Below are 13,920 nucleotides of genomic sequence, written 5' to 3' on the forward strand. Positions count from 1 at the left end.
ATAAATAAACTTTACAACAAAGGAAGAAACTTTTGCAGAAAAGAGGAAAATCCCAGGATGCAAAAACTCCTTACTAGCCTCAGTAAGAAACTGAGATGCCTCATAAAATCCTCCAAAGCTAGTTACGAAAATAAAATTGCCATATATTCCAAAGACAACCACAAAGCATTCTATAATTATGTCAAGAATCTAAATGGCAATGCTCAGATCTGCTCTGAGCTAAAACAGAATGGCATTAAATATACTGATCCGAAGGATATTGCCAATATCCTGGCAGATCAATTCAGTGCCAACTTCACCCCACTCTCACCCCCTAAATGGCCCATCTCAATACCGGAAGATTGCCAAATTCCAGTAATAACGGCCACACAGGTACAAAACGCACTCTCTAAAGCCAAGAATACAGCATCCATGGGACCAGATGACATCCCGGGCTGTGTACTACATGAACTACAATATGAACTGGCACCTCACCTAAGTGTCATGTTTAATCATAGCCTCACCTCAGGTTTCGTGCCCACTGAGTGGCGCAGAGCTATAGTTATCCCAATCCACAAGGGAGGATCCACCTTGGATCCCGGAAACTACCGTCCCATCAGTCTGACAAGCCTTATCTGCAAGGCCATTGAGCGTATTATCATGGAACTTATAAACAAAGACATTGGCAACCTTCAAACACTGGACCCCACCCAGTTTGGGTTTGTGAAGGGCCGATCTTGTCTCCTGAACCTGATTGACTTCTTTGAATCAGTCTCCAGAGCCATGGACAAAGGTAAGGTGGTCCACACAGCCTATCTAGACCTTGCCAAGGCCTTTGACACCATCCCCCACTCTGGAATCATAGATAAACTTACTAAGTTGGGCATTAATCCCTATGTCACCCAATGGGTTGCTAAATGGCTTACTGATAGAACCCACACTGTAAAAGTAGCCGACTCCAAATCCAGCTCCAGACAAGTGACAAGTGGAGTACCTCAGGGTTCAGTCCTGGGGCGCTCTTGTTTGGCATCTACTTCTCTGAAGTACAGGTCAACACTAAGGGACTCTGGCTAACAAAGTTTGCAGATGACTGCAAACTGGGAGCCATTATTGAATCCCCAAATGATGTGGATACTCTACAAAAGGGCCTTACAGAAACAGATGCTTGATGCCAGAGCCATGGGCTCAAGCTCAATGCCAAGAAATGTATTGTTATCCCCTTTGGGAAAAACATGTATCCATGAATTACCATATAGGTGGCAGTACACTAAACACAGAAAGTGTGATAAGAGACTTAGGGACACAGGTGGACAGTGGTCTCAGCTTCGATAACCACATCGCCACAACAGTCAGGAAATCCTTCTATGTGGCACACCTCATCACAAAGGGCTTTTCATCCAGAAAAAAGGAGGTCATTGTCCCACTGTACTCATCCCTCATTAGACCCATTATAGAATACAATGCCCCATTTGGTATGTACCTCTCAAGACATCTGCAACAACTGGAAAGGCCTCAGAAATACCTCACTAAAAGAATCACAGGCCTAAAGCAGATGCCCTATGCTGACCGCCTTAAAAACTCCAGCTATACTCTGTCGCATGTCGCCTACTCAGAGGTGATCTCTGCTTAACATACAAGGCCATGTCAAACCCAGAGCTGTTGGACATGCTACACTTAAAGAAATCCCAATCCCTCAGAGCTACACGCTCCAGGGATCTAAACCTTGTCATCACAATAAACAAAACATGTTGGAGGGATAGGTTCCTGACCCAGAGACTCCCCAGACTCTGGAATAGATTGCCCATACATGTCAAGCAGAGTGCCTCTTTGGACCTCTTCAAGAGGAACCTTGACAATTAGATGGGAGAAAGGAAATTCACCCCAGGGATCACGTCAGTCACCCTGCTAGACAGGGGTCCAGGAAAGTAAATAATGTGGGAAGAAATATTCAGGGAATTGTTATGGCTAGGCTTGTATAGGCCCTAGGGCTGATAGCCTAGTACTAACCTATGAACCTATGAACCTAATCTTTAGCTACATATCCAGTAATGTTTACTGGTATTGCTGGGTACTGTGTTTCGTGTGCATACCGACCAACCTTGTGTGCCACTTATGCTTTCGATACCTATGACTGACTCTGTTACTGTACACAGACCCACATGTGACACCGGCCATTTGATAAGGTGTGCTTATGGCACTTTGAAGTAGTTATGAGCGGGTTTTTGCAGAGGTAAGTACTGCTGACTTCCGGTCACTGTGTGTTACACACAGTTAGCATCTCCTTTGCTTGATCTGTGTTGGCAGTGCTTCACCCCGCCCATACGCACTTGCACACACTTACTATTGCTTACATATGCTTACTATTACTTATCTGTGCTTACTCCTGCTTATTGCTGACTTATTCATTCTCGTACTGACTCTTCACATGTGCATTTCATGCAGTACTCCAATTCACATTTAATTGTTATTTGGCAGATTCTACAGCAATAAAATGTACATAATTGTTCGTATACAGATTACAGTTGGAAAATGGTATGTGCTGCAGTGGGACTCGAGCCGGGAATGCCTCCTGATTAGGCGGATGCTCTGACCACTATGCTATTGTGTACTGCTTCATTTGCTATATCTTCATTGCTATCCTCTTTTACCTTTCATGCTGCTTTACCATTGCTAAGCGATGGGCAGACCTGCACACCAATGGAGAGTTTTAAATACATTACTACAAGGGTTTCTTCGTATTTTTTGTCAGTGTACTGTTGCTGATAAACACATGGGGACTGTTGGTGGGGATATGCAGACACTTATGAGCAGTCTCGCTTTTTATGTACACATTCTTCTGTTCTACTTTGCAGGGGCATGTTTATTCTGAGAGCTCTGCTTTCAGCCACACCCCCTGCACTTGCCCACGCTCCGTGTAGCATTAGGTGTTCAGCCAGCGCACCTTCCTTAATATGCATGGTGCACTGTCTTCGTCCTCTTAGACTGGTACTTCCTTGCAGGACTAGAATAGTCCTGCATGGAAAATTAATGAATCTGGGGGAATGTTGTCTATATGCTGTAATACATAGATTTCTTATCTTAGTACTGATGTTATAATACAGAAATATCTCCCATAATGTAAATGAAATGCTTTACTTAAGTCACGTAACACAATTTTCATTTGATCTTTTCTGTTTATATCATCTACTTGCTCACTATCTTTAATCCATAATATTGTTTACTTTGATATCCATTCTTTTCGGTTAAAATCTTCATAAAGATTTTATAGTCCATATGGTGGTGCAGAGGTAGCATTATTGCCTCACAACAAGAGGTTCTCCTGTTTGATTCTCGGCTGGAGCCCCTTCTGTGTGGAGTCTGCATGTTCTCCCCGTGGTCAAGGAGTGTTCAAAAGACATGTGTGAATGGGTGTGCCTTCACTGAAGGTTGGGCTTTGGGCTGGCACCTCAGCACTGTAAAAATCTACTGTCAATCATTAGCAGACCGAAGTTCTGCTGTGGCAACCCCTATCCAGGAAAAGCTAAAAGAAAAAGATTGTTTAGAACTATCACTGTCCATTTCTGTATTTTGTTCTTTTCTCCCTTTTTCCATATGAATTTGAATACACCACCACACAATTTCTTATACCTAAAGCCTTCATTTATCCACTCATTTGACACTGCTGCAAAACATTTATTTTGTGATATTGTCATATTCTTATACTTTTGTATTCTGTTCCATGTGGTCCTCTGCTGATTATCACTTTACTGATTTTAATATTCTATCTAATTCATTCATATCAACTGCCTTTTCTAAATCCTTATTATCATGTTCCAAAAATGTTTTCACATTCCATGCCCTCTTTTCCTGTGTTGTCCCTCCTTCAAATGTATATTTTATATATTCTGCTATTATTTGCATTATCTTATTTTGCTTATTATATTCTATACCTTTTTATTTTTCATCTCCCATTCCATATAACACTCCTTGTATTTCTTTTTGAAAGAGACCCACCATTCTGACCAGTCGAAATAAAACTCTTTCATGTCCACAGGATCTTGCCATAATTTTAACATTTGTTTTTACATTTGTCATTGTGATTGTCTTCATTCATTCTTTTTGTACCCTTCCCTATGTGTATATCTTCTTAATTTCCTTTTAATCTAATCCAAATAGCCCTATGGTCTTAAAACTTGTATCTGTAACTCCCTTCTCCACTGTTTGCAAACCAGGTGAGACTAAAAAATAATCACTCTCTCTGTTTCGTGTTCTTCTCTTCTATATGTCCACTTATTCGTTTTCCAAATATTCATTCATTTTCCAAATATTGTTACCTACACCTATGTCTTATCTTTTTAATGCCATTATCCCTAATACTTTTCCTTCTTAAATTGCAGTTGAAATCTCCTACTATTATTTCCTTATTTATTGCTACATAATACATTTTATTAAACATATATTCTCTATTTTTCTCCATTGCATATGCATAGATTGCAGTTACTCTGTGCATTTGTTTTTTTCCACTTTACTTCAATAATAGTTACCCTACCCAGTAGCACTAATGCAACATCCAGTAGCTTAATTGTATTCATAAATAAAATAATACTTCCTGAACAAGTCATCATCTTCTTTCGGCTGTTCCCATTAGGGGTCGCCACAGCGGATCATCTGTCTCCATTTCTTCCTGTCCTTTGCATCTTGCTCTGTCACACCAGCCACCTGTATGTCCTCTCTCACCACATCCATAAACCTTATCTTAGGCTTTCCTCTTTTCCTGTTACCCGGTAGCTTCATCTTTAGCATCTTTTTCCCAATATACTCAGCATCCCTCCTCAGCACATGTCCAAACCAATGTAACCTTGCCTCCCTGGCTTTGTCTCCAAACCTTCCAACCTGGGCTGACCCTCTAATATACTTATTCCTAATCCTGTCCACCCTCATCGCACCCATTGCAAATCTTAACATCTTTAACTCTGCCACATCCAGCTCTAACTCCTGCCTTTTGTCAATGCCGCTGTCTCCAACCCATATAACATAGCTAGTCTCACTACCCTCTTGTAGACCTTCCCTTTCACTTTTACTGGTACTCGTCTGTCAGAAATCACTTCTGAAACTCTATTCCACCCACTCCATCCTGCCTGTAATCTCTTCTTCACCTCTCTTCCACACTCACCATTACTGTGAACTATTGATCCCAACTATTTAAACTCATCCACCTTTGCCACCTCTACTGCTTGCATCCTCACCATTCCTCTATTCTCCCTCTCATTCACATACATACATTCTGTCTTAGTCCTGCTGACTTTCATTCCTCTTTTCTCTAGAGAATATCTCTCAAGGGTCTCTTCCACCTGTTCCCTAATCTCACTACAGATCACAATGTAATCTGCAAACATCATAGTCCACGGGGACTCCTGTCTGATCTCGTCTGTCAATCTGTCCATCACCATTGCAAATAAGAAAGGGTCCAGAGCTGATCCTTGATGTAATCCCGCCTCCACCTTAAATGCATCCGTCACTCCCACCACAGCCCTCACTGCTGTCACACTACTCTCGTATATATCCTGTACCACTCTTACATACTTTTTTGATACTCCCGACTTTCTCATACAATACCACAACTCCTCTCTAGGCACCCTGTCATATGCTTTCTCTAAGTCTACAAAAACACAATGCAACCCCTTCTGACCTTCTCTGTACTTCTCCATCAACACTCTCAGAGCAAACATTGCATCTGTAATGCTCTTTTCCGGCATGAAACCATACTGCTGATCACTAATCATCACGTCCCTTCTTAACCTAGCTTCCACTACTCTTTCCCATAACTTCATGCTGTGACTGATCAATTTAATTCCTCTGTAGTTACTACAGCTCTGCACATCACCCTTATTCTTAAAAATCGGTACCAAAACACTTTTTCTCCATTCCTCAGGCATCCGCTCACTTTCCAAAATTTCATTAAACAATCTGGTTAAAAACTCCACTGCCATTTCACTTAAACACCTCCATGCTTCCACAGGTATGTCATCTGGACCAACAGCCTTTCCATTCTTCATCCTCTTCATATCTATCCTTACTTCCTCCTTGATAATCCGCTGCACTTCATGATTCACTATCCTCACATCATACAACCTTCTCTCCCTCTCATTCTCTTCATCCATCAACCCCTCAAAGTACTCTTTCCATCTGCTCAACACACTCTCCTCACTTGTATGTTTCCCTCATTATCCTTTATCACCTTTACCTGCTGCACATCTTTCCTATCTTCCCCAAATTCCAAATAACATTATTCCCCTATAATACCTTATTTTGCAATCTTTTGTCTTTTGTTATAAATCTTCCAATATAATTATATCATAGTCAAGATTATTATACCATTCTAAAATGCCTAATCTTCTCCCCAGATTTCTTATACTATTAACAAATAACACTAATTATTTTTATTAATATCCTTCTTTTAACAGTTAGATACTTTCATCATTCCTTTCCTTTGTTTTTCTTTCATGTTGCCTCCTAAAAATGCTTTTTTTTTCTTTCTCTGACCATGTTTCCAGTTGAGTTTTTTCTTTTACTATGCTTACATTTTCATCATCACTTATTTCTGATCCTTCTTCTTTCCCTTTTTCTATAATAATTCCCTCTTCATGCAAAATGTTTCTTCAGCAGCGTCATTTATTTCTTCTTTCTTACTTATTTGTCACTGTTATTTAAGTGTATTGTGTATTCCTTTCTCTGTTCCTGTTTTATTTTCTCCACAATCCATCCATAAATGCCCTATCGCATTACATTTGCAACATTTCAACTCACATTTATTGGAATCATGTCCTGTTTCTCTACAAATATAACAATTTCTTTTGTTATAGTTGATTATCAAATGGTTTATTTTCCATATAAAAAAACAAGTCTTTGCTTGCCCCCAGTATTTAACCATGACCTTACCTCCTGCAACATTTATAACACTAAGAATGTGCACAACATTGTCATTCTTCATCTTCAAAACCACATTACAATTACATCCCCATTCCATCTCTATTATCATATACTTTTGAAATGTCCCAAACATCTTCACATATTTTATTTAAATGTCTTATTTAAATTCTGTTTTGAAACTTTATTTCTAAAATAAATACACACACACGCATGTATATATATATATATATATATATATATATATATATATATATATATATATATATATTATACCTTTTTCTTTTTTTCTCCTTAGATGCATATTTCATATTCTCCCAATAATTTTTCCACATCATGTGTCCAGTCTCAAAAATAATATCACAAAATGTCTCTTTGTTTAAATGAATAAAAGTTCTTACTCCAATGCTTTTGTTACCAGAGTTACTATTTCTTCATCCCATACCATCTGTCCATTTCTCTTTCTTCTTTACCGGAGATCCATACTGTGAAACTTTTCTTCGGTTTTGCATTTACTTCATTCTTGTCATCTTTTCCCTTCTCTCATCTTACCTTCATCATCTCTGCATATGATTTATTCTGTGACACTGCATTTTCTTGTATATTTTCTACTTCATCCTCCATATTCATAATATCGCCCCATAATATGTCACTGTCACTTTCTGGATCACTAGCATCCACTAAATCCATAATTAACTCATCCCACAACCCTCTCAAATGAAGGGTTGTATCTACACATATGTGTCGTTTCATCTTCTTCTGTGAATAAATTTTGTTAAAAAACATACTCCAAATCCATGGATGTCTTAACTGCCTTTCCATCCATGAATATGAACACATCATGTGAATACTCTACTGCCTTCCCTTCCTTCATTTACATCAATCTTTTCCTTCCTTCTTCCTGTAAAGGCTTGACAGCCTTTGTTCCCAGTTTCACATACTAATACCTCTGCAGAAATCTCAGCCATGTTCCTTTATCTTTTGATGTCCTTATCAATGATTTCAAAGACTCAGACATCTTCTCTATGTTTAAATTTCAGCTTTCACAAAATAAAAGCCACTCCATTTCTTCTCTCTCTGCTTTTATGAGCTACCACTATGCCTGGAACAGAAACAGGATGTGTTCTCTATAAACAGGTTCCCACTTGCATACAAATCGTAAGTTGGGGAAGTTCCTTGATGGGCTGACCAAATTTCCCTTCCACACTGGATATCCACTGAAAAGAGGCTACTGTTCTAGTGGGGCTTGTTATATTGAGTGTTGTTTGCCTTTACAGTAAACCTTAGTTTCACAGAGTGCAGAATTTCCTAAATTCGTGAGTATCAAAATGTTAGCTGTTTGTATGGAATATGCTTTGAGTTAATGTACATTAATTTGGGTCTTAATGCCCAACCAGTCAATACACTAAAAGGTTTGTAATTAGGAGTTAGAGTATGTGTGGAAGTGTTTGTGGGTTAGGGTTAGAACAAGATCTATGGAAGCGGGTATAATTTGTGCTTTCTATATATATAGTATACTGGTAGTGTTTCTGAGTGTCTTGTGTAGTGTTACTGATAGTGAGGAGTTTTTTTAATGGCTAGGTTTAGGGTAAGAGGTAGGGGTAGTATTAGATTAGGCTGCATGTTGTTTAAAAAGGTTCTCAGTGACCTTGAGTTTTAAACTCTGATGAAGAGTTTTTACTTGAAAGCTTTGTTATTTTATTAAACTTCTTTATTTGAGGGTGTTGGACTTCTTTATTTTACATTTTGGACTTAATATGTTACCAGATGGGTAGCAAACTGGCTCACTGATAGAACCCACCTAATCAAAATAGGGGAAGCCACCTCAAGCAGTAGATCCATAACAAGCAGTGCACCACAGGGATCGGTCTTGGGGTCTATGTTATTCGGGATACACTTATCTGAAATGCAGGCCAAAACCAGTGGGCTATGGCTGACCAGGTTTGCAGATGACTGCAATCTGTGTGCAGTCATCAAGTGATGTGGACATCTTCCAAGAGGGTCTCACCCAAATAAGTGGCTGGTGCTAGAAACATAGCCTCAAGCTGAATGCCAAAAAATGCATCATCCCCATTTGGGAGAGTGACGTCCTCACATATTATCATATTAATAACAACTTCCTTAGTACACAATCAGTAGTGAGGGATTTGGGCACACAGGTTAATAGCAACCTGACTTTTGACCACAATGTTGCTTCCGTTGTATGGAAAGCTTTCTACATGGACCACCTCATAAGTAAGGGTATCTCATCCAGGGACAAAGCGGTCATAATATCCCTTTATTCTTTCCTTATAAGGCCAATTATTGAGTACAAATCTCCCTTCAACATATACCTTGCAAAGCACATGCAGCAGCTGGAGAGACCACAGAGGTTCTTCACCAGGAGAATCCAGGGCTTCAAACACCTACCCTACATAGATAGGCTAAAAGCCCTGTCCCTCTACTCAGTTTCATACAGACTCCTCAGAGCTGACCTCTGTCTGGCATACAAAGCAATCTCAGACCTCATCTTGATGGGACTGCTGCATATCCGCTAGTCAAGCTCCACTCGAGCAACCCATACACATGACCTCAACCTGGTCTGTGATATCAATAGGACTTGTTGGGGGGACAGATCTGTGTCCCAGAGACTCCCTCATCTGTGGAATAGACTCCCTCTTCACATCAAGCAGAGTACCTCATTATCCATTTTTAAGTGCAACTTGGATAACTGGATGGGAAACAGAAAATACTCCCCTGGCATTCCACCTGTGTCCCTGCTGGACAGGGGATCTGGGCGCTGACTTATCTAAACATGGGCTAAACTCTTGGCTAGGCTTATAAGGGCCTCTGGGCCAATAGCTTGTAACCGCCTATGATCCTATGAGCCTATGATCCTATATATACATATATATATATATATATATATATATATATATATATATATATATATATATATGTGTGTGTGTGTGTGTGTGTGTGTGTGTGTGTGTGTGTTTTAAGTAAAGTAAACTGGATATGGTGTAAGCCAAGTGTTTGGAATACTGTAAGACTGCAACTAGAAAGAAGGATGCTATAAAAATAGAGACAAGAGATGTATTTCTTTGGATGAGTTGGGTGTTATCAGAAGTTTTAGTACAATTTTTCTAGCCTATTCACTGATTGATCTGATAAGAAGCAAAGCTCCTGCCACAGTGCAGTTTTCTCATTATGTGGATATAACATTTACTGAACTAAAAAGGATCCTGTGTAGAAATCCTGAGTTAATGACACATGAGTTTACTAAAAGGCTTATACTATATGCAGATGCATCAGAGGTGCAATCACAAGACCTTCAAGATGATTATCAGCCTGTGTGTTATTGTAAAAGAAAACTGAGCGGTACAAAAAAAGAGAACTTCCACCACTTAAAGCAAAGTGCCTTGCTGTGACATGGGCCTTTTATGCCTTGATGTGTTATTTATTAGGCAGGCTTTGTTTGTTTATTTATTTATTTATTTATTTATTTATTTATTTATTTATTTATCTATGTATTATATATATGTATGTATTTATTTTTGTTCTGTAGCCACACATGATCATTGATTAGATAGTTGATAGATACATTAATTCTCATTCAGAGTGAGGGCCTACATAGCCCATTCATTTCTTTTGTTTGTGAAACTCAGCTATCATGACAGCAATGTCATCTTTCACAGGGGCATTTTATTAATGTATGTTTAAGTTCCTAAGATGTGATGTTTGCAATGTACTAAATGTGCTTATGACATAAAGTGCATGCATGCATGCATGCTTATTGCTTCCTCACATGTAGACCCAGGCTCATAGTGCTACTTGCCAATCATTTAACTATAAATGTCATGTTTATCCTAATGGACCAGATGGGCACACTGTCCTCAAGGTGAGTGATCTGGTACCTGTCCCTCAGCACCTTCCTAGCTCATGCCAGGGCCTTTAATGCCTGGAGTCCTATTTTTTCACATGTCATTTGCATTAATCCACTGTGTACATTTTTTATAATTATCAGATATTTTACCTCAAAATCTCTAAGCAGACAGTGTAATCAGTGAATAATAATGCTTTCCATTATATTCATATGATCCTGCGGTACATTTTTATGAAGTACTGCCGTTAGCTATTTTGAAACTATAGTTCTGAAGCATTGAAATAGCCAATTTTTTGAGAATGAACTATGTTTTGCAACATAACATTTGAAACATTAATATTAAAGGCTTTCATAAAAGCACAGCTACATTAACTCGAAGGACTACTGGGAATTTTTGAATGGTTCTTCTTATACTGACAACTTCATTTTGCTCAAGTCATACTTCCTAGAGTGATCCTTAACAACAAAAAGAGCGGCTGATAGATTACCTTGGGAAATGTCTTTCATACTCTGCCTATCTATAGCTGTAATCAGTGTCATATGTTAGAGCAGAATGACAGAGAATCGCCATTCCTCTTGATCATACTGACTTCAGGCAGTGACATGTCAGCACATCACATATTAATAAACTGTTTCTATCCTGTTTTTTTTTTAGTGAAAGATATGGGAGAGGTTACTTACATGCCCACTAAATTCAAATAACCTTTCGTCTGTATGTGTCTGCTTTAATATTTGTGCCATGTGTAGCAACTCTGCCTACAAAGAAAGCAAAAAAATAAAACCACATCTATGACTTCAAGATGTATACAGAAAGCTGCTGGTATGTAACCATGACGACAGCATGAAGACAGCAATTTTTGAAGAAATAAGGAAACAGATTCTTATGAGACACAGTAACACCATGGACCCCAAATGTATAAGAGCACATGATCTTTCTGCATTTTTTTTCACATACAGAAATAAGTCATTTATCTAGTCTTGCAAAGTACCTACTATAAAGTTACTAGCTTAATAAAAATAACAAGAAAGCAAGCCATGTGGTAATTGTTATAAGTTAAATTTTAATTGTTGCTAAACACCCTTCTGGAAATCACCAAAAGCTTTTACATTATGACATGTAAATGCTGTTTGCATGCATTTTTCTCAGAATCAGTGAAGATTAAACATGTGAGTCTCATTTACAGTAATTAGCTCATTTTTGACCTTTGGGATAAGTGCATTCATGCATTTGTTATACATTGTCAGATTGTCTAAAATATGAGATTCCCTTTAAGTAGTCAAATGCATTTCTCTTCAGTCAGTCTTACCTCTGCAGCTGATGTGAACATTCATAAACTGTAAATTTATGGTATGAAAATCATATCTGACTCATCTGTTTGCATAAATTGTATAACAAAAAAGAAAATTGCTTTGGATCTGATGGAGCAGCTGTTATGCCCAGAAATGCTACAGCGGCACTTGGCATAATTCCATAATGTACAGCTAATTTAGACAGTGGCACTTAGAATGATATATGTGATAACACAGCAAAGAATAATTTATTGTGTGGACACAGCTGCTGGTTATATGATGTAATGTACAACCCTGAATAACTGAGCTGGAGTCAAGCATTTAGTCAAGAATATGAAATGCACATTCATGAAATGATTAAAGAGTCTCGTAGCAGCAGTGGTCCACACAGTTAGAAGCACAGGCTCACTATTTTGTACATTTACCATGGCTCATGTTTTGCATTTCCAAAACATTTAATTCCAAGAACTTGCCCAAGCTCTGAGATTGTGGTGAGGAAACTAAAAAAAAATTATGTTTCATACAGACATGACTACAAAAAAATCATGAAATGAGATGGGAATGTTACTATGTGGAATACTGTCAAGGGAACAATTGAAGTGTCATTTGCTTTTCTAAACATTACAGTTTAATAGATTTCACACCAGATGTAATTAGATGAATATCAATGTGGTGGAGGAAAAACATATGGAATATAAAACAGCGCATCTTATCACAGCCCAAGACAATAAAACAGACTAAAACAGAGCCAAATGCACTTCAAAAGATATGGGTCATTTTCAAATGTTGAGATGTACATAATGCAATGTAACATTATGCAGGCCAGAAGCACCCTACTGTTTTCATCTTCATCATCTTCATCACATATTATCACATAGACACCTGCAATGTCATTACATTTTCACCTTTGTTATTTTCATTGTCACTGTCTTCAAAACTGCCATGGGATCTTCACTGTCATCTAAATCAACAGCATCACAGCCACTGTCTTCATCTTCATCTTTGTCAACAACACCATTACAACCAGTAAATTTTCATTGTTATCTTCATCACATCTTCATTGCATCATCATTTTCTTAGATTCACCAAGTTTTCCAGACATTTTCTTTCCAGCACTATTTAATCCAAAGCATAACAAGAACACCTTTACTGTAGAGCTATCAGAGACATGATTCGCATACCCCACATTTTCTTCTTCCTAATTTCATTTCCTCAGAGTAAACAACTACTACTGATACGTCTGTGTTATTAGGCCAGATGCCTGGCAGAAATATTATCCCATTCTTTTTGCCTTCACTTGAATATGAATATATTTCTTTATTCATTTATTATCCCTTAGACTGACTTGAATAACTGATATGTGTTGAAATGTGTTATAAGCTGCAGAAAAAGCATTTCTTTGTCCTCACCCTATTGACATTCATAAACTAGTAGAATGCCCTCTGACTGTTTTATTTGTCTTTAATTTTTTTAGCTGTATTCCCTCAAAAACAACCTGCTCAACAGCTTGCCTGGCTAGTCTTTTTACCTCCTGATCTCTGACCAAAGCAAAAGCGGGTCTATTGCTAATAACCCCCAAATCAGCTTGCTGACACTGCAAACTAATTATGTGCTTCAGGACATTGCATTAGGCTTTTTACTATAATTGCAAAATCTAGGGTGAGCACGCTGCCAGAGATGCACTGCAGATTATACACCTGTTCCCCTGCTCAGACAATCTTCTCTTCCCCATATCTCATGCCCTTTTAGTTACCTCACCCATCTTCACTCAGCCCCAATTTGGCATTCTGCACTTTCCTGTCTCCCCCCACACCTCCTTATGTTAAACTTATCTTGTATATAGCCACATTTTACAAACTCATAGTTTTTGTTAAGGAAGG

Source organism: Protopterus annectens, chromosome 5.part0 (genome assembly GCF_019279795.1).
Source record: "Protopterus annectens isolate FY-2018-M chromosome 5.part0, PAN1.0, whole genome shotgun sequence".
Lineage (NCBI taxonomy): Eukaryota > Metazoa > Chordata > Ceratodontiformes > Protopteridae > Protopterus > Protopterus annectens.